General features: G+C 37.9%; 1 long non-coding RNA gene across 2 annotated transcripts in view; it reads right to left on the minus strand.

The window, feature by feature from the left end:
• The window catches only part of LOC111861831, a 501,275-nt gene that overhangs the window by 391,494 nt on the left and 88,697 nt on the right, over positions 1-21,084 (minus strand). Inside the window, exons 2-3 of one of the 2 annotated variants that reach the window (XR_002842335.2) lie at positions 15,774-16,002; positions 2,570-2,677 (exon numbers count right to left, since the gene is read on the minus strand). This is a non-coding gene — a long non-coding RNA (uncharacterized LOC111861831). Of the gene's footprint in view, positions 1-2,569; positions 2,678-15,773; positions 16,003-21,084 lie in introns of those variants that run through there. The other variant, XR_004512771.1, reaches the window with a different exon arrangement.

The raw sequence follows: 21,084 nt of genomic DNA on the forward strand, positions 1-21,084 counted from the left end.
CTTTTCAAAGATCAATTACCATACATAATTTCGGGATCGTAAATTAAATGTCGTTATTGGAGCTACAGCCTAGCAAGGAGACCGGCCAATCATGTTCTTGTTACTAAGTACATGAAATCAGAAAATGTGGCCTTAGAGTTTTTCCAGTCTGGTAGTGAGTCCTTGTGAACACGTTAACGAACACCGGGGTTATAAACAGTGGGCAATTTCTTTATTAACTGAGCGACTATCAGCTTCTCAAGAGAGACCGTTCCGCGGCGTTTATTTTACAAGCTTCGGCTGCCAGGATCACTGAACTCGAGAACTGTGAGAATTAAGGAAGGAAGCACTGGAGTAACTTTCAACCCGATGCGATTTCTTACTCGTTGGAACTCGAATGTAACAAACAGGCGTACTAAACTGAGTGTCAGGTCCACATAAGTGGTCTATATCTATAAGAACTATCTAACACAGGCCAATTGCCTCAGAGAGCCCCAAATATACCCTACTTTGATTTAAACAATTATATTATATATGTACAAGCAGATCCATTGGTAAATAATGACTATGTAAACAACGCCCATTGCTATGCAACAGATTCCTAACACTCACCAATGGACTAACTGCGAAGAGGTATTCTCTACACGGTCCGTGCGACAGCTGCGCGACACAACAATATAAGAACTGTCGGAAGCGATGTTTTCTATGCGGTCCGTGCGGAAGTGTGATAAGCAGAACAAGTCTAGAATGTAGTCAGTTGGAGTAAACCAGAAGAGTAGGTGGTTGGTACGAGATGGCCGCCAACCTGGGAGTTAGTTGTGAGACAGTCGTCGACCAGTAAGGACGTGAACACAGAAGCTGAGGAACTACGGCGTTGGAAGCCGTCATCAGGCGACAACCGCTGAAGATACAACAGACTGAGAAGAATCAGTGCGTGCTGTAGTGAATTATAATTCACTATATCGATAATTATCGATAGCGCTATAGTTACTTGTAGTTTCGTTCTGTAAGTGTACAATGAATCCAATTACTAATACGATCCCCATCTATAGTCACTCATGCAAGAGAAATTGTATAAGTAAGGATATGAGAATTCAGATTAAGTGAATTGCTGACATAATTTTTTTTCCCTTTCATTGAGATTCGTTTGATAGAAAATCTGGCTTTCTAAAGTATTTATCAAATATATTCATACTGTGACATGTCAAAGCATTGCCAGGCAACGGCTCGATAAACACCCGGCAATACGCGCACGCAACAATAGGAGCAATGTTTATAGCTCGTTGTTATGCAGCAGTCAGCACGATATTAGGCTGGCGAGATGGCTATTATGTAACTTCTTTTCTGTGTGGTCTGCGCTACATAAATAGAACTGTGTTTTCTGTGCGTGGTCCGTGCCGAGATGCTATGGGATAATACGGGAATGGGAATTGACTTGACTTGAGTTCCGAAGTTCTAAGAGAACTACAGTGTAGCCAGAATAAATTTAGAGGACTTAATGTGTGAAGTTACATATTCTATGGCTCTAATAATTTTGAGAGTGTAAGAACTAAATGTAGTTACGACTAGTGAAGATCCAATGAACCGATTCACCAACCCAAACCCGCGTCTTAGTCACTGAAACAAGTGACAATACATTTATATGAATTTCGAAGCGCAGTTCGACCCGGCACTTGTGACTGGCTCGGGCTTTTTTCCTTGCTCACATGCTCTGATGAGTGGTGTAATACTTTCTAGAGAATGAACGGATTTCATCAGTTGTTATGATTTTGGGGTTTTCAAATAGATGGCAAGCAAGTACCGTTATAATTAAATTCCAGCTCTATTTAAAGAGAAACGTACTAAGCCGACTGCTCCATAGCACATTTCTATGAACTACGAACTTTCGTTTGATTGAAATGAAAGTAAATTTTAAACTCTGTGTTTTCGGGATTAGATTTAATCTAATATTTATGAAAAATCTCCGTAAGACTAACTACTAGCAAAACAAATTATAATGCAATGCCCTTCTAACAATGTTCTACTTAATGTACTGTTTTCTTCCAGGGTCTACGTTTCAAATGACAATGAACAGACAACGTGAAATGGTGCATGAATATGGAGTATAAATGCGGACTTTCTTGCCAGTAGGAGGAGGAGGAGGAGGAGGAATATTTACAAGCAGAAACGTTTCATTAATGTAACTGGAAAACGACTAAATCCTGGTATGAGTGGTATAAAGCCCCAGTGCCCAGTTCCCGTACAGCCTAACAACCAGAACACCACAGGGAAGTATGAATATAGTCCAATAAGAGTTTGTTGCTCTTGGATATGATCCAAGGAGCGCATATATTTCAGCTGATCGTGTAGGATTACACCACTGTCTTTTGAAAGTAATCCCATTTACATGCAGTTTAAAGAAATGCTCTAGGGTGGAATAGAACTTTCAGTCTCCTGTTTTAAGAACTAATACTATTGCTTCGTCATGTTAAAATCTTTAAAACTTCTTGTACTGTAAGAAGCAATAATGTCGTGAATTTGAGATTCTCACATCAGAGACAATGGACAATAATATCTAAGCAGGATAATTCAGTGAAAGCCATTCCACGTTTCGGGAGAACATCGCAAGAAGCTCTGCTTCTGCCTGCGTTGTGCTGGTTTCTTGCTTGACTTGGCTCTTCTATTCTGACCATGCAGAAGATACGTTCTTCCAAAATGTCTGAAAAAGTTAACGAGTTACTCAGCCTTATGTCCCATAAGATAGAAGTCTTCAAGGTATAAAATGTAAGTCAGAGACTACAACACGAGATGTTCCTGCATCACGAATTCCCAGAAGCTGATGAAATTTTAGTTTAACTTTATTAAACTCAGTGGTATAGTGGTCTGCGTTCCTGGTTATAGAACCAGAGGTCCGGGTTCGTTTCTCGGCGCTACCATTTTTTTTTCCTGAGGAGTGGAACGGGGTCAACTCAGCCCCGTGATGATAATTGAGGAGACATTTCAAGGAAATATTGGCTCCGATCTTGAAAACCGAAATTAACGACCGTGGGGATTCGTTGTGCTGAACATTTGACACCCTCTTGCTGCAAAATTGGGCACTAAGCGACAAGCGGCGGTCGCTCTGTCGGTATAGTTCCCTTGCGGAACAAAATCATGGAGTTCTCTTGTTTGCTCATCTTCATTATTATCATCACGATTTTTTAGTATTAAATCTTTAAGAACTGTTCCTATAAATCTCAAGATGTTCTCCATTCTTCCATTGTCATTTCGGCAGTAACTAGCCTCGTCTTACGCTCAGCATGTAAAGGAGTGCCAACTGTGGGAGACAGTCTCTGGCCTGTCTTTCCAAAGAATTGTTGATATCCTTTTGTTCTTTAAGTTGTATTTATATCTACGGGTCTATTCTAGTGTCAGGACTTCTTTGGTGGTCTGGTATAGTGAAGCCTTAAAATTGCATTATTGCTAGCAACTCTAGCTATCACTGTTTTTTGTAGTTATAAATTCAATGTTCGTTCACTCATGGAGCTGAGCTCGTCTTGAGAAGCCGCCAATTGTGCAGCTACTCAAGAACTTACCAGCATTTTACGGAACTCCCGTGTTCACAAGAGCCCTCCACTGGTCCCTATCCTGAGCTAGATCAATACAATCCAAACCATCCCATCCTATCTCTCTAAGATTCATTTTTAACTTGTCCATCCACCTACGTCTTGGTCTTCCTAGTGCTCTTCCCCCATTCGTGCTAGATGCCCTGCCCACCTCATCCCCCTTGACTTGATCATTCTAAATATACTTGGAGTATAGTACATGTTATGAAGTTCCTCATTATGCAATTTTCTCCAAACTCTCATCACTCCACTCTCTCTTCGGCCCAAATATTCTCCTCAACACCCTGTTCTCAAACACCCACAGTCAATGTTCCTCCTTTAGTGCTAAAGAGCAAGTTTCACATTCATACAGAACAACAGGCAAAATTATAGTTTTGTATATTCTAATTTTTATGTTCTTGGTCAGCAGACGAGAAGACAAAAAGCTCTGAACTGAAGTTTGTGTGTTTTCTTTATGGTATCTACATTATCACCCAGTAGATTCACATCATCGGCGTAGACCAACAGCCGATGTGTCCAGTTTAATTTCAGTCCCACCTGGTTTCCCTGGACCTTCCTAATTTCATATTCTAAAGCAAAGTTGAAAAAGAGTGGCAATAAAGCATCTCCTTGTTTTAGACCATTCTGGATAGGGAAATTATCAGAAAAATATTTAGCTATATGGACTTTACTATATGTTTCGTTTAAACGCATTTTAATCAACCTAATTAGTTTCAACGGTATCCCAAACACTATCAGAATATTGTAAAATACTTCCGTGTTAATTGAATCATAGATTTTCTTTAATTCTTTAAATAGCTGATGTGCTGTCTCATTGTACTCCTATTTTTCTCCAATATCCGACAAATGCAAAAGATCTGATCTGTAGTTGATCTGTTACGTCGAAACCCACACTAATGATCCCCAATAATTTAATGTATATATGGACTTAATCTTGAGAGAAAGACATTGGATAACATTTGTATGAAGTTGATAACAGTGATATCCGCCGATAGTTACGTATTATAGTCAGTTTTATCACCTTCTTGTGAACTGGTACAATAAGAAACCTCTTTAACTGATCAGGCAACTTTTCCTTATGCCAAATAAAAGTAATTAGTTTATGGATCTTATAACGTAATATTTCGCCTCCTGTCTGAAGAAGATCTGCCCGAATTTGATCACTACCTGGCGATTTATAACTTTTCAATTTTGTAATAGAACTTTCAACCTCAAAAGGGCTATGATCGGATACTAAGAATGACAGACACATCCTCTCGTCCGAGAGGACGTTACATAAGTACTATAACCGCAAATGCTCAGTTGGAAACATTATGGGTAATGAGTCTAAAAGTCCTTGTCGCCAAGGCGAACTGACGGGAGGTAAAGCGCCAGTCGTAAAGTAAATCTCACACTGACACTGACTCTGACTCTGACTCAGGCTCTGACTTTGGCAGTTCAGTTGAGAGAACTGGACCGGATTGGAGTTGAGAGAATTAGACCAGAGTTGAGTTTAGAATTCGGATCAGGTGATTCCAGTCATACAGCGAATTTGAGAGAGAGAATTAGCACTGAAAAACTGGGTCATAGAAGACTTCAATTTGATTTGAAGTGATAGTTTCTGTGACGAGATCCGTTGCCAGGAGACGACTAGTGGAAAGTGAGAAACAGAGAAACATAGTGCGTGTGCAACAGTGAAATGTAAATTATGTAAATTGGCGATAGCAATTGTATTAAGAGAGATTTTAACAGAAGTGCCAGTAAATCCAATCATCCGATCTATAACCTGTTATGTACGAGCCACAGTGCCACAATGCTCTAATAAACATGCCTTACATGATGGTATGACGAACAGCATAAGTGATCGGGAAATGTAATTATGACACAGATAGAATTGCTAATCTATTTATTAAGGATTAATGTTAGCAGCTCTCTGCCTTGCGACAAAATATTTTTTTGCCAACTAAGGACCCGAAACTCCCTTAACATTGCAAACAAACTAAGAAGACTTGGCGTCTTGCTTGAGTTTAACTACTGCATTTAATGAGAAGTTTTTCAGCCTAATAAATTCTGGTATTTTATGTGTCTATATACACTGATGACTTGTTTCCGGCCATATTAATAGACACACTGAAAGAAAGCAGTCTTCTGGGATTTGGCACCGTGTATATGCGGTGTTAACCGACGTTTCGGAGGAACGTATCGCGATACGTTCCTCCGGAACGTCGGTTAACACCACATATACACGGTGCCAAATCCCAGAAGACTGCTTTCTTCATAGTCACCGCCGTGAAAGCCTCAAATCTTACATAATAGACATACTGTTTACTTTCGACAATGGATGCTCTATCCATCTAACCAACAGTTTTTTTAAATAAATAAATTTTAACGGAACTAAGAGAAGAACACCGTGTATCAATATAGTCCATTTCATAAATACTTGTCTTCGTAATCCGCTGCTTAGTTTTCTTTTCCGGTAATTATTTTTACGTATTTCTAGCAAATTTTGGAGTGAGACTGTACGATAAAATGAGTAAATTTCAGGTGGATTGTCATTGCATCTGTACATTAGCATTATATAAGCTCAAATCGAAATTAATTCATTTTCGCAAAAGCAACATAGAATTACTGTGAAAAATGTTACTAGTTCGTACATAACACTAATTACAGATCTCAGCGAAACCTGTAACTCTTCTTAGAAACGTTTTTCGAATAAGCTCACCTAAAAAAATATATTTCCACAGTTCATTTACTGTGACTAAATTAGCGTCGCAAGGTTTATGTTCGCTGACGGAACGGATTATGAGGCGCCCATCTGTGTTCAAAAATGTTGGTTAGGAGAGTCACGAGGGGACAACCAATGATGAATATGCAATCACAGAGGCAGCTGACCGCAGAAGGGAGTGGTAGGTTGTTATGCAAGCACGAATTTTTGTACCTATCTAAAGGTTGGCACTTCAATGACTTGCACAAAGGAAAGAACTTCTTGGCTGACCTTCATAAATGATTTAGGTTACCTATTACGGCATGTTAAAATTTATGGGCTGAGTCTGGAAGGGAAACAGGTTGGCGGAAATAACGAATCAATATACAGTTGAAACTGTGAATGTGAATCAGTGCTTCCCTATTGAATGTAAGCTTTGAAATTTAATTGTCCGTATAGATATGGCTGCCAAAATACAATGTTAAGACGAAACAATTAATTCTGAAAATTTTAGTGATTTAAACGTTTACTTAACCACTAATCTCTCTGGCTCGGGTAGGCAGTTGTTTACGTGACTGCTGGAGGACGTAATTTCAAAATATCTGCCACCTCAGAGGCATAAGAGAAAATCTTAATTAATAAATATAAAGCGAAATTTGTTTACAACAATTGATCATCTCTATAGATACAAGCACAGTAAAATACACACAGCTTGAACTGAATTATTATTAGTTAATTCGTAAACGATGTCCTAAATAAGCTAAATGGTGATTAGATTCTCACGTTTTTAATAAATGAATTGAACTGAATCTTCTTTCAAATTTCTCATATACAATTTTTACGTATAAGTTTACTAGTGGAAAATAGTAAATCTTTGCACTATGGACATTACAGTTTAAATCTCTTTAGAAGTTTCTTTTATCTATATTATTTTTCTGCTACTGAAACTCTTTATTATATTGTGGGGGGGAGGGGCTCTGGAATGTGAAGCTGACGTCACCGTAGTGAAGGTGCTAAGAATAGGCGAAGCTAAGCTCTCTGCTCTCAAGTACGATGTCATGACACTGCAATTAATTAATTAAAAAGAGGGACAACTTTACTTTTAGCTCTAGTCTACTCGTAGGTCCATGTGAGAAACTAACAGATAACGGCCAGCAACGATATTAACAATATGTGAATACCGCTAGAGCCAGAAGCGGATCTTCCGTTGGCTGTAGTTTCCTGACCCCTGTTCTAGGAGAAGGAAGCAATGACTTTGAGATTTCAATAATATTCAGTTAATATTCATCTTCAGTAATATCTTTGTTCTCCGAGAGAAATTATTTATAAGCTTAAGGTTATATCGTCACTTAAAAATTTGTTTACAATTAGTTAGTTACCTGAATAAATACATGTTATGTTACTCAGAACGATGTGATCTTACATTAATTACATCAAATGTAATGAATTTCAGCTGCTACCTATTTGTGAACATAGAATGCGTAGTGTATAAGAACACAGAACATTTTGTTCGTGCAAGCTAATGTGTACATCTCACCACTCTTAGGTATAGTTTGTTTATCCCTGTCCAGAATTTCTTAAAATAACCTGAAGTTAAAAAACCCACTCGGTTACAAGCTTCTGCTGGGGTCCTCACAATGAAAAGCCGATTTATAAACGGTCTGAATTAGGGAAAAATGTAAAGAAGCTTCTTGTGTAATAAACTAATTCAGAAGTTAGGTTTACAGCCAACAATAATACAGGAGCCTTTATTTAGATAAAAACAGTTACACCTTCATTTCGCTCATTTTAATATACAGTCCTTCTCAACACTTTCCTCTCAGGGCGATTTCCGCTGTAGGTCTTTAAATTAATATTGTTCTGATTTCTAAATACTTTGGATAAAACAGAACAAAATATGGCTAACCAATTGCTGTAATTTAAAGATTCACTGTCTTCATGAAGGTCACTAGCAACTATAGCAATTTTACTTCAGTAAGTTATCTGAAGAGACCAGAAAAGGAGATTCAGTTTGGTAGGAACTACTAATGAAATACGAAAATAAGATTCTTGAGCTCTTTCCAAAATTAATGACCAATATCTTTCTCCCTTCCTTACAGACATCTCTGATTGAAAATGCTATTTGTTCTTCTACACTTTGAAGCTTAATAAAGCCGAACTATCATATTCTGCAGAATGTCGGTAATTTTTAACGAAATAATTTTTTACATATATACTAACTTGATATGTTCTAGCGATAACCTACATGAAGTACAGGACGCCACTTATGCAAGAGATGGAATATTCTTGAAACTGTCAAAATCATATACATTTATATTAAATTTCAACTTCTTTCCTTCGCATTTACATCGATCATTTGAAATATTTTGACAGCATTCCTTTGGGAATTTGTGCGATGAACAAACTCCAATTACGCAAACACCACTGTAATATTTATTATTCCATTTACAATATCTATACCTGCTCCAGTTAAAGAGAGCTGCTGAATGGGAAACACACCATTACCTCATAAAACAGTTTTTTCTGTATCTTTCAAAAGTTCAGTATACCTTCAGGGTATTTACAGGCTGTCAGATATCTGAGTGATGATACGAGTGTGATATCCCCACTGGATTCTACTCTTCATATCTTCAGAGAGACTGCAGTCGGAATATCTGTAAGCCTCCTGAAAGGCGAGTTGATTGCCTCAACTTTTAAGCCTTATACTGAGAAAATATTATAGCCCTATATTCTACTAAGTTCTTCGGCCTTGAAATGTTCGGCCTACTGCACCAGCCTCGGGCGATAAATGAGAATAGTGCATTGGTAAAACAGTAACTGGGAGGGGAAAATCTGGCTCAGGGACACTTTGTTCACCGAAACTCTTACATAGTATATTATAATGGAACTAAACTCAGTTCTTCGCTTCGGGAATCCGACATGGTCTTCAATTACTTTGATTTCGATAAGAAGTAGAATATCTCCCAAGGAAATCTTTATCCGCCCATCCATCCATCCATCCATCCGTCCGTCCATCCGTCCATCCGTCCGTGCGTCCGTCCGTCCGTCCGTCCATCCGTCCATCCGTCCATCCGTCCATCCGTCCATCCATCCATCCGTCCATCCATCCATCCATGGCTCTACAGCCCCTTTGTTGGACCTTGGCCTCTTTTTCGGTCTCTTAACCCTGTACACAGTCGGCAGGATTCCTTTGACGGGGATCATCCCGCCGTAAGGACGCGACTTGTACACAGAATAATATAAACACAGAATAAACGCACACAGACATCCACGCCTTGAGTGGGATTCGATTCCACGATCCCACCGTTCGAGGTAGCGAAGACAGTTCGTGCCTTAGAACACCCGACCACTGTGATTAGCGAAGGAAATTCTTGGACTGCGTTTGAAAATTAAGAATAATGAGTTTCTGTTCGTTTGAGAGGCAATTCTAATTCATGATCTTACAGCAGGAAATTACACAGGTGCAAAAGAGCGTCTGGCTCTTTATATTTTAAGATTACGTAAAACCATACATGCCACATTACTAAGGAGGCCAATTTGAAAAATGTTATCCAAAGCAGGTTTCTCAAACAATATTTCACTGCAGATGACTGACAGCATATCTAGGCCTAAGCCGTCATTAAGTAGTCACTAATTTTGTTCACGGGACACAAGTGAAGGAAAAAGATCCAAGGATATCGAAATTATACAGAAATCCTCATATTTACTGCTTTCTTTGAAGTAAAAATGCTGATGATAAAAGTAGGTAGCCTACAAATTATGCCGAAAATGTTCAATATAGACAATATTACGAAATTCTCTGTATTTTACTGACTTTATGTTTTTATTACATTGGACCAAAGCCTATATTCTGAAAACACATGAAACTATTCAAAACCGATAACTTACAATATAATTCTGGATGTTCCTGGAAAAATGAATTTATAGACATTAAATAAAAATCCCTCAGTTTAAAACCTCACTTTTCTAACTAAATCTGAAAATGAAGAAACACTTTCACAGCAGCAGTGGAACCTGCGTGATGGAATACAAATTTACACGTTAGCACAGTGTAAGAAATCACAGCTGACAAAAATCCTATTCTTTATCATATCCTTAGCACAGGAGCCTACTTTAAAGGCGTAACACAGTCTTCAGGAGGGAAAGTGTATATATTGTTACGCGATGAGGTGCGACTACAGACGAGTATTGGATTGACGACTGAATTTATTGTACTCTTCTATATAGCGCGTTACTACGCTATACAATTCACTGTTAGAGAGACATACACACACGCTAGTGTCCACTGTCACGCATTCACTATCCATTGCTCGGTAACGGCTTCCAACGACGGACGTTCCCCTCCCTCTGTGTTCCCGAAATATTCCTGGCCTCAGCTACAAACTTTCCACAGCAACTGCTCACAATGACTAACCCTCATAAGTTCTCTAACCCATTCACTCACCGTTAAACTCAACTCAACTGGCTCTCACTAACTGTCCTGTTCATATCATCTCAGCACCGACCGTGCAGAAAACACCACTTCATTATTGTTTTATTCAATTGTTGCTTGAGAACATGTTTATTTACGAAGCCATTACTCAGTAACGGCTGCCTCTGCTGGCTTCACAGTTCTCTTGAGTAAATATTCCACAGCATTTGAGTAGATCTATATCGGAAAAGCATCGATCTTGCCACCTAGAAATGCTGCTGGTAAATTCGGTAATAACAAATCTAACATTAATACTAATAATAATATTAATAATAAAATATTTAGTTAAAATATTTTAGACATTTATAAGAATGTCCAAAGCCACATCAGACATCTATGTCAATCAATATCAAACAAGTGACAATGTAGTTCAACTCTCCCCCCTTAGGCGGCAAATTTCTAAGGGACGACACTTTGCTATGGAGACACTTTTGTTTACAGGAAGCTTACCCTTCATATCTCGTACACAATACGTTTGTACATGCACGTAGTAAATAATTATAAAAAGGCATCTAGTATATGACATAGCAAACAATCAAACCCATTTGAAATGGAGAGCAGAAGAACATTATTTTTTAATGCTAGTGGGGTGGGACTAAGTCCCTTGTACATGGCCGCGCCATAGCTCAAGCGGCTAGTTAGTTAGTTATCGGAGAGGGTGGGTTTCCCATGCACTTAGACCAGTATTGGTCCATTGTGCTTCCCTCTATAATATTCTACCAGTCTCTGTACCCTACCGATATTGGTGCATACCATCAGTCCCGACCGAGCCAGCGAGTTCGGCCTCTACTGGCTTGGCGGTATCTATGATGATTCCCCCATTTATCAGAGGCGTTAGAGACTACTGTTGGGCGGGAAACGTCCTTGAATTTGGCTCAGTGACCTCCTTTGGAGATATGAGGTTCTTTTACGTGCCGTAAAGCTACGAAACGGGACCCACGGCTTAAAGTCCCTCCCGGAGGACTTGTTCCCTGAATTTTTCCGCCCTTAAAAATTCCACGACCTCCAGCGGGTTTGAACCCGCGTACCACGAGTCATGAGGTGGGAACGTTACCTCTAGACTACGGAGACCGCTTTAGCTCAAGCGGTTAGTCGCTGGCTTCCCACTGCGGCGGCCCGGGTTCGATCCCGGGTCTGGTCAAGTGGGATTTATGGTGGACAAAGTGGCGCTGGGACAGGTTTTCTCCGAGTACTTCGGTTTCCCCTGCCAACTTTCATTCCACCAATTGCTCCACAATCACCCTCACCACCCTCACCTATCATCTGTGGCTGGTAGAATAGTCCAGAAGTGGCCGCAGTACAAAGGACTTAGTCCCACCCCACTAGCCTATTGTACCAGTCCTGGATGATAGCTGAGGGTGATTGTGGAGCAATTGGTGAATGAAGATTGGCATGGAAAACCGAAATACTCGGAGAAAACCTGTCCCAGCGCCACTTTGTCCACCACAAATCCCACTTGACCAGACCCGGGATCGAACCCGGGCCGCCGCGGTGGGAAGCCAGCGACTAACTGCTTGAGCTATTGCGTGGCCAACATTATTTATTGCTTTAGGAGCAATGGTTCTGAAAATTGGTATGTTTGGGTACTTCACTAACATACACTAAATTAACAAACCATGACAATAATGTGTATTGTAATGATGCAGTTCGATGATTATTTTGCTTTAATACATGAAAAATATAAAAAGACTTTAGTGCATTTTTTCAGCTGGTGGTATAATTGAAGCACAATATTTCATACAATAAATGCTGATCTTAATGTATTCAAGAAAAAATAAAATATATCTAAATGGAGAAAAGAAATTATCTTGCCTGCTTACATGGAGGAATGTGAAGTTGCCAGGATACTTTCTGCTCAACTTTACATAAATTTGATATTAAAGGAAACGTCTGCCTATCTGTGGGCGTATACCATTTATATAATGCCACAAGCAAAAAAAATCAATAATGAAAAGGAGACATATATCGCTCTTGTATTAAAATAAAATGGCGAAGGAATAAAATTGATAAGAAAGAGAAGGAATGTTGAATTTGATGTTCTCATGTTGGCGACTATGACTAATATTGTTTTCTGGGATACTACCCCATATACTCCGGTAGAATTGCGGCTACTTTTCGCAAGATTATATTGCCTCCATTTTCACGGTTGAAAATTGAGCCAAGTACGAAGCGAACAAGAATCAGGAGGCTTCACCACTTCAGACGGGAACACTGTGTTACTCCATAACGTCCTTCAACTTCCACCTGACTACACTGCTTATACCCCAGAGTACGGAATTCTTTATATGAAGGGTTCCTTTCCTTTCACAGGCATAACAGATGTTCGTATTTCTGTTCTCTGCAGCACTTTACTGAACACTTTCGCAGCATTCAAAACTGACAGTTACTGAACGAATAATAGAAATTCTTTTCTTCTTAAATCGAAGGAAGTTATCACTCCAAGCTTCCTGAAATTTTCTATTAAATGAAATTTGAAGTTTTCCTGTCTAGACTTGGATGACCTTGCGGATGCAACATTTTACTAGTCTCTACATTTTTCAGAGAATCTACGAAAATCAATTTCGTATTTACATAGTTTCCAACTGTTAGTCGCTGCTTTTCCACTGCTGCAGCCCGGGTTCAATCCTGAGTCTCTTCATGTGCGTTTTATGGTGGACAAAGTGGAGTTGGGGCAGGTTTTCTCACAGTACTTCGGTTTCCCTGCCCACTCTCTTTCCACTGATTGCTGAGCGATGATCATCATCTATCATCTGGGACTGTACAATAGACCAGAAGAGGCCGCAATACAAACTGGACTCAGCTTCACCCCATTAATAATAATAAACTAAAATCTCCGTGGCTTGAGTCCGCAAGCTACCCAGCGACCGCCGCTTGTCGGAGAACTTAGTGCCAACTGTAGCGGATAGAGGATGTGCGTAGTCAGCGCAACGATTTCCCTCGTCCCTTGATTTCGGTTTTCTTGACCGTGTTATTATTATTAATTATAATAAAGTACATGTTTTCCAAACACTGACATATCTGAGGGACGAACATGAAAGATGATCATGGAAAATCACAATAAAACGAAACGAAACTAATGTGTTATGGAGGATTATGAAAATTACTACTTGCTAGAAAGAGAGAAAAATGCAGCTTTCAAAGAATTTGTTTTGTTTGTTGACGCCACAATTTTCAGTAACGAATATTATACTCAAATAAGTAAGATTAAAAAAATGTTATTACGTCTACTATAATATTCTGGTGTATCTTAGCTCAGTGCATAAGAAATAAACTGCTTCTTACGTTTGTGTTCTTGACTCAGTTTCAGTGCCGATTGGTTGAAGTCACTGCACTATGCATGCTCTCTCATTCTTCCCACACTGTACGTATTCTGCTCAGTTTTGCTACAGTTATTATATATTCTATTGCTAGGCTTTGCTATTGATAAATGATTTATAAAACGCGAAGTGGTAAAGTTCTCCAGAAATTTCTGGAGTGCTTTGTAAGAAAGCCTGACTGGACAAGACGCATCTAAGTACCGAGAAGAATGCTGTTCCTGTGCTTAAGAAATGCGACGTACAGACGTAGTATAGAATTGATATGAAACTATAAATTCTTAACCCAGACAATAGACAGATGTCAGCTTCAACCTTCCATCTCTCCATCCTCTGTGTCTCCTATATGGCTTGCCTATTGGATAGACTGAATAGAATCCAGAGTCGAACTGGATGCGGTAATAGAGGAAAGAGTATGTAGCGTTGGAGGGAAACGAACCCAGACTGGACTATCCCTGCTGGACGGTGGAAATGTTCGTTTCGTCTGAGATGTAGGTGAGATGTGAAGGTGTAAGTCGAAGTGGGCTATTCGGGATATTATGAGGGGCCTGTGACAGTGGCAGAGGTCATGGGTCTGCTGGCTGAGCACAAGCTGTTAGGCCTACATCGGTATAATGTTGTCGAGGTCGAGAGGGTGGATAAGCTGGAGGGGATGATGACACGTTTTCTTTTAAGACATTAAAACTTCCGTGAGAAGGAAAGAGGAAAGTTCTTATACAACTAACGCATATTTTGAATTATAAACAAATGTGCCTTTTATCTTCATTGGCTTAATCTCAGAACTTCAATATATTCATATTTTGTGAATATTTTTAAAACAGATGAAACACGCATAGAGCCATCAGTACCCGTAACAACAGCCACAATGAAAAAGTAAAACGTGGCTAGAATTACTGTACATTCACAAATCATCAATAAATAAATGAATGTAAAAGGGGTGGGCCTTGTCCACAAATCATAAAATGACAATGAATATTGACCCATAAATTCTCAATTAAGAAGATAAGATGAATATCTTAACAAAATTTTAGTATACAAAAAATTATTATAACTGACGAATATTTTAAAATACTTTTTAAATAATTTTACGTTGACATAATGGCATGCAATGCAATAGATTAACGTAAATTGAGCACCTGATGATGGCACTGTAGTGCCAAAACATATTGTGAAGTGACAGGTGAAAGTGTATGCACTGCAAGACGGACACTGCGTATATATCATGGAGGAAATTCAGTGCAACAGGACGCTAAAATACAACATTCTCAATTAAAGTTTAATTACTGTCTCACACAACTAAAATATTTTCAAGTTCTTAGATTTATAAAACCCCACAAATCCTATCATGGTTTGTAATTTTGATGTTTAAATCCTGAGGCTATAAAATCATCTACTAATCCTGATGAGTTCTATTTTCTGCGACATATCGTGGTAGATAGAACATCGACTCTCAATGGGCTACATGCTCGCCGTTATGAGAAACTCAAATCCTCTTAATTAATCCTGATTAAATCCAAACTATTAAGCACAATAATCAGTTGTCCTCATATTCATGTTAAGTATTATTTTGATTTGTAAACGGGGAGAAGAATTCTATGTTTAATCCGGACGAGAGGCCAATAGCGGTAAGCTGCATTCGGCCCTCGTTTGATTCAATGTAAGCACTTCACATTGACCGAACCACTGTTACAGTCAAAAGAATTCTAGGTCTAAGAGACAAGACAAAGAATAAGAAACCTTACTTTTGTTGTCCTACGTTGAGATTTCTTCACCTCGTCCTTCGTCAGTTGGAAGTCACGATGAGAGCAGAAGGTAGCGGCCATATTGAATAACAACATGACGGAGACGACCTACTTTCCGAACGAGCGGAAGAAGACGGATGTTTGACGGACCGGGGAGGAGAGACACGGCCGAGCGTACCGTACGAGAACGCGGCCCGGAAATACGCTCAATCTGTCGAGTCTTGATGGCCTGTGAGAGAGAAAACACATGATTTCGTGTGCTTACAGGTAAATGTAGTCAAGGGAGTATTTCATTACTTACCCTATATATTTATTATAATTTACTGTGTTTATAATTACAAATGCTCATGAGTTATAATTTAGCTATGCTTTAAAAATAGGGCAGATATTGGAACAAAATCTGATATTAAACATCGTTAATTTAACTGATTACAAATTTTTCTTCTTAAATAAAAATATTGAACATTTATGTTATGCAAAAGAAAAAAATATGAAAGTGTTATCGATGTCCGTGTTTGGAATAGGCCTAATTGTAACATGCAATTCCTAAAACAATTCACCTTATGAATCTTCATTGAACACACATAGAGGACCTACAGTAACTAATATTTTCCACCTTGTAAACATTCAGAATAAAAAGCAAGAGTGTAAATTTCAGTTTCAAAATTTTCATTAATTTTTACTACTACTACTACTACTACTACAGCCTTGTTTTAGCCCTGCCCGTTTCTTTCAGTTTATAAATCTTATACACAGTCAGTAGGACACCTTGATAGGGGATCAGCCCATCGAAAGTCACCAAACAAACAGAATAAAGGCAAACATCCATGTTTCGAGTGGGATTCAAACCCACGATGCCAATGTTTGAGCTGACGAAGACATTTAATACCTTAGAGTGCGCGGCCACTGTGATCGACCTACGTTGATTTAGCAGATACAAAATCAAAATCTGTATGTCTACACAGTTTAACCGTCCATTAGTTCAAAACTACAGAAGTTTCCCAGTTCCACAAAAAGTCATATATTGCTATGGCCTAAGTAAATCCAGATTGTTCAGTTGTTGTTGTTGTTGTTGCTGCTATTATTATTATATTATCATTATTATTGTTATTATTACTCTACTGATCATCACTGTAAATAGTGAAATGACAAGAGAGTTATTCTGCGCCATATTAGGTCCATATATTTAGCCAGAATTTTACTTTTCTGAATTTTATGAAATCTTTACTTAATGTAGGTATATTAAAACTCATACTTAAAATTGCAAATACTTTAAACTTTAAATGACGTGTTTTACTCTTCACAGATAAATCACAAACAACGAGTTTATGTTTAGAAGCAGTTGTTTTTGAATATTAAGTTTCATTTTTAAATTATAAAATTGCCCGACTAATAAACTCAATGGCAGAGAATATTTTTTGAGTGGATGACAGATGTTCACTGCATTAAGATATTTCTTGCTTCGGAAATTAATATTTAACAACTTTGAAAACTCTTACAAATGACTGTCCATATTCTACTGTTCTATCTCATTTGTATTTTGTATCTATATACCTGTATTTATACTTCATAATCACGAAACTTGCTCCGAACTTGTGGTTTCTCAAAATATAAAGCTGCATGAAAATAAATTTTAATTGAAGCAGGCCACCCACAATATAAATATATTAAAGAGAAAATTATAATAATTCTGAAGAACTCCTTCCCTACTGCACAGGCTACCAGTGCTACAGATCATTTGTATATTATTAACAGTTTCAGTGACTGCAATGTTAATAGCTCAATCTATATATACCGGCATATTGTAGGAGTAATTGTGAGTAATAAACTAAAATATACCTGCCAGGAAGTAAGCAATTATGGCCAAATTCGAGACACCTTTCCGGTTCTTGCTTAATGTACTGAGAAATACTATGAAAATCATCAGTTAAGGTAGTCGCTGTCCCGAACGAAATTCGCACCAGCCACTACCAGGACAAAGTGAAAAGCAGTACCAGTTGAACCAAGCTCTGTTACTGATGCCAAACTTATACCTTATAAAATTGTAATCTAACAATGACATGCTGTGCTCTAGCGTTCACGGTCTTACGGGTCAGAATATTATTTGCAGTTGTAAATATGTTATATGTATGAATTATTATTATTAATTATATCATACAATCTGTCCTCGTCTGTTATAGGCCACCAGTTATTGGCAAGCACTTGGATAAAGGAATTGAATTGTTATTATCATTATTATCATTACTATTACTATTAATATTATTGTTATTGTTATTTCCTTTGCAGAAGAAAAGAGTTATGTAGGCTTAGAAGTTCTGTATACATTAAACAACAAGACATGACCTCAAATATATGCACCGTCGCCATGAATGCATTGCCGACCTGTCATCAATAGACCACGTCGGCAGTCTACCGGCTTATCACAGTTATTATGGCAGCTTTATGTGTATTTCCTGCAGTGAACATTTCATTATTTTATGTGTGTGAAGTATTTCTGTAAAAGCTGCATATTTTCTAAGTTGTTGGCATGTGACATTTCTGCAGCTTATCAACTGGCCATACTATTGATCTCACCTTAGCAATTCGTGAGTCCACAGCATTTTTATTTCCCACTGTATGATATTAAAAATTATGACAATCAGGTGGCCACCAATATTGTAACATCCCCATAAATTTTCCTTTAAATCGGTCAAATCTTAAAAAATTAACTGGAGACATATCGAAACCATGTTGGTCTACAAACATTATCCATAGGAAATTGCAAATAGGCTTAGGAAATGTAAGAGTATTTTTCGAAAAGAAGCTTTTGCCCCCTGCTGATATTTTAGTCCTGTTTAGACTAGCAGCAATTAAGTTCTGTTACCTTATATGTATAATGTTTTCCAATACTTGATCGTAAGTCAGCTCTTTTTGCTTAAAAGGCTTTCCCTATTATCCTAGAGTTGTCTTGGGTTGGAACTCATAAATTTGCTCATACTAATTCCTGTACATCTGATAAAGGAGCGCACTGTCTTCCAGTTCTTCTGTAAAGTATTACTTCTAATTACGAACACCGCCTAACATCCACAACAGTTTTCACAAATTGCACTGAACTTCACGGCACACGGCTGTGAATTGCTGCATTGCGACACGATTTTCTTCCAACATAAAGCAGAACGCTCAAATAATTTGTATTTCTAATGGTAAAAATTAAGGTAAAATTGTCGCTGTGCTTAACTAATTAAGCACTATGCCATGAAGACGTATGGGGAAGTGGATGTATAGATCCACATTTTCATGACCTCGGCACTAGTTGAAGGTGAGTGGTCAGCTTCATGCCCCGGCCACTTTACCCCCTGAGAAAGAACCCCCGGTACCTATTGAATACGAGGCTGGGTGGACTGAAGAGCCGACAACGTGGAGAAGTGAAAATTCTTGACCATATCGGGACCCGGACTCGAACCCCTCGGCCGTCCAGCCCGTAGCCAGTCGCTTTAATGACTACACTATCCCTGATCACAGCATTTATAATGGGATTATAAAAATGTAACACTCTTTTAGTTCAATGAAATTCCAAAAATTAATTAATTGTGATTATTATTGGCGCGGAAACAATTTCAACTCGAATATCTGATTCTTCAAGTAATGAAGGTTATATCTTAGTGACTTGTTAAGCATTGCGGCAGACCATCATAGAGACGAGTGTAAGAACAGTAAACGTATTTATATAATTCTGAGTTGATTTTGTTCTCTAATTTCTGATATCGTTAGTAACCTCATCTATTGGTATACTGAAGGAAAAATACTCGTAATGTCTCGCGTCTATTTCCCGAATGCCCGTAATTAAGTTGGTACATCTGAGCGAGTTTTCATGTAAATTATTTTCAAATTACAGGACAATCTTCAATCAGCTTCAGAAAAACACGCTAAAACATATTACTTCTGAAAGAATAAAATATGTGTTAAATTGACTACCGGTATAGCTTTATAACGCATGTTACATGACATGCTGAATATAAAAATATCATTGCAATTTATTGTTATTGCTAGTGACGCTGTAAACACAAAGGCAAGAGTAAGATTAATCGTACAGATACAAAACGACTGTTACATGATTGTCCCCTGATATGATCACACGGTTGCACGGAAACTATAAGCCAGTCCATTTAATTTAAACAGAATTATGTATGCCTTTATTTTTTTAATTAATAATTATTCTATTCGTTAAATAAAACACAAAAAAATTATATAAATTTCGTTAATTCCTGTAACAATCTCGGGCTAAATACTGGTTTACACTTCAATTTATTTGTTACATAAATTATAATAAATAACAGACATGTCATAACCTTCCTCCTTATGAAAATTTTTAAGTTATTGATCTTCATAAAACTAGAACAGACTCATCTGTTAGACATTTACGCTCTAGGTAATTCGTCACAATTTGCACAAATATCAAAAGATATATACATAACTTATTGCATAAATATGAATTAAGTTTAACACGTAGACCTTACAACCTGGTTATCAAAGTTCCGATATGTGTCTTATCGTGGCATTCTTTGCAAAAGTATATTTGAGCCAACGGCAAGGTAATACCTATAATCTTAACACAGTTTACCAAATTCAGTTGATATAATTTTATACTGGATATTAAATCGATTATAAAATTGCTCGTGCTTAAATTTCTTACTCGAATAATCATTCTTCGTAAATATTTCTGATACCAGTGTTGCTACGAATTTTCATTGTGTATCGGATTAAGGTCAATGACTTTGTCACGAAGACTATATAATTTCTGCGCTCGACGCCATCTTGAAATGGTACAGTCCATGAAATAGCAGGCGATGTAGGGAAATCCAAAACTAATATATTGTACAAATTTTATTTGAATGAATGCAGTTGAATTTTTAAATTGTTTCACCGTTAAATAGTTGCACAAAAGGAGATATATGACGAAATAATTTCAGGATCTGTGTCTATTAAAGAGCGTCCTGAAACAGGCACTTTGGTAGAGGTCTCAGAACTGGACAGAAAGCACATGCCGCTTGACCGAAGTGTGCTGATGTCCCCGACATCTACCATCCGAATATTTTTCAGTCTTTACACCCATGAAGTTGAATGATCATTAATCAAATATTCAAAATTATGGTTGATCTTGTTTCAATTAATTTTTAAATTATAAACAAACAGTCTGAAGAAATAGGGGACTGTGGTGATTATCTACCTCGGCGTACAGAAAGTATAAGTAATAATTTTCAAAAATGCAAAATTATACCTGATTTGTCAGTTTTACAGCATCATACCAACGAGAGTCAGCTTAATATTTTGT

This window comes from Cryptotermes secundus, unplaced genomic scaffold (genome assembly GCF_002891405.2).
Source record: "Cryptotermes secundus unplaced genomic scaffold, Csec_1.0 scaffold180, whole genome shotgun sequence".
NCBI classification, from domain to species: domain Eukaryota; kingdom Metazoa; phylum Arthropoda; class Insecta; order Blattodea; family Kalotermitidae; genus Cryptotermes; species Cryptotermes secundus.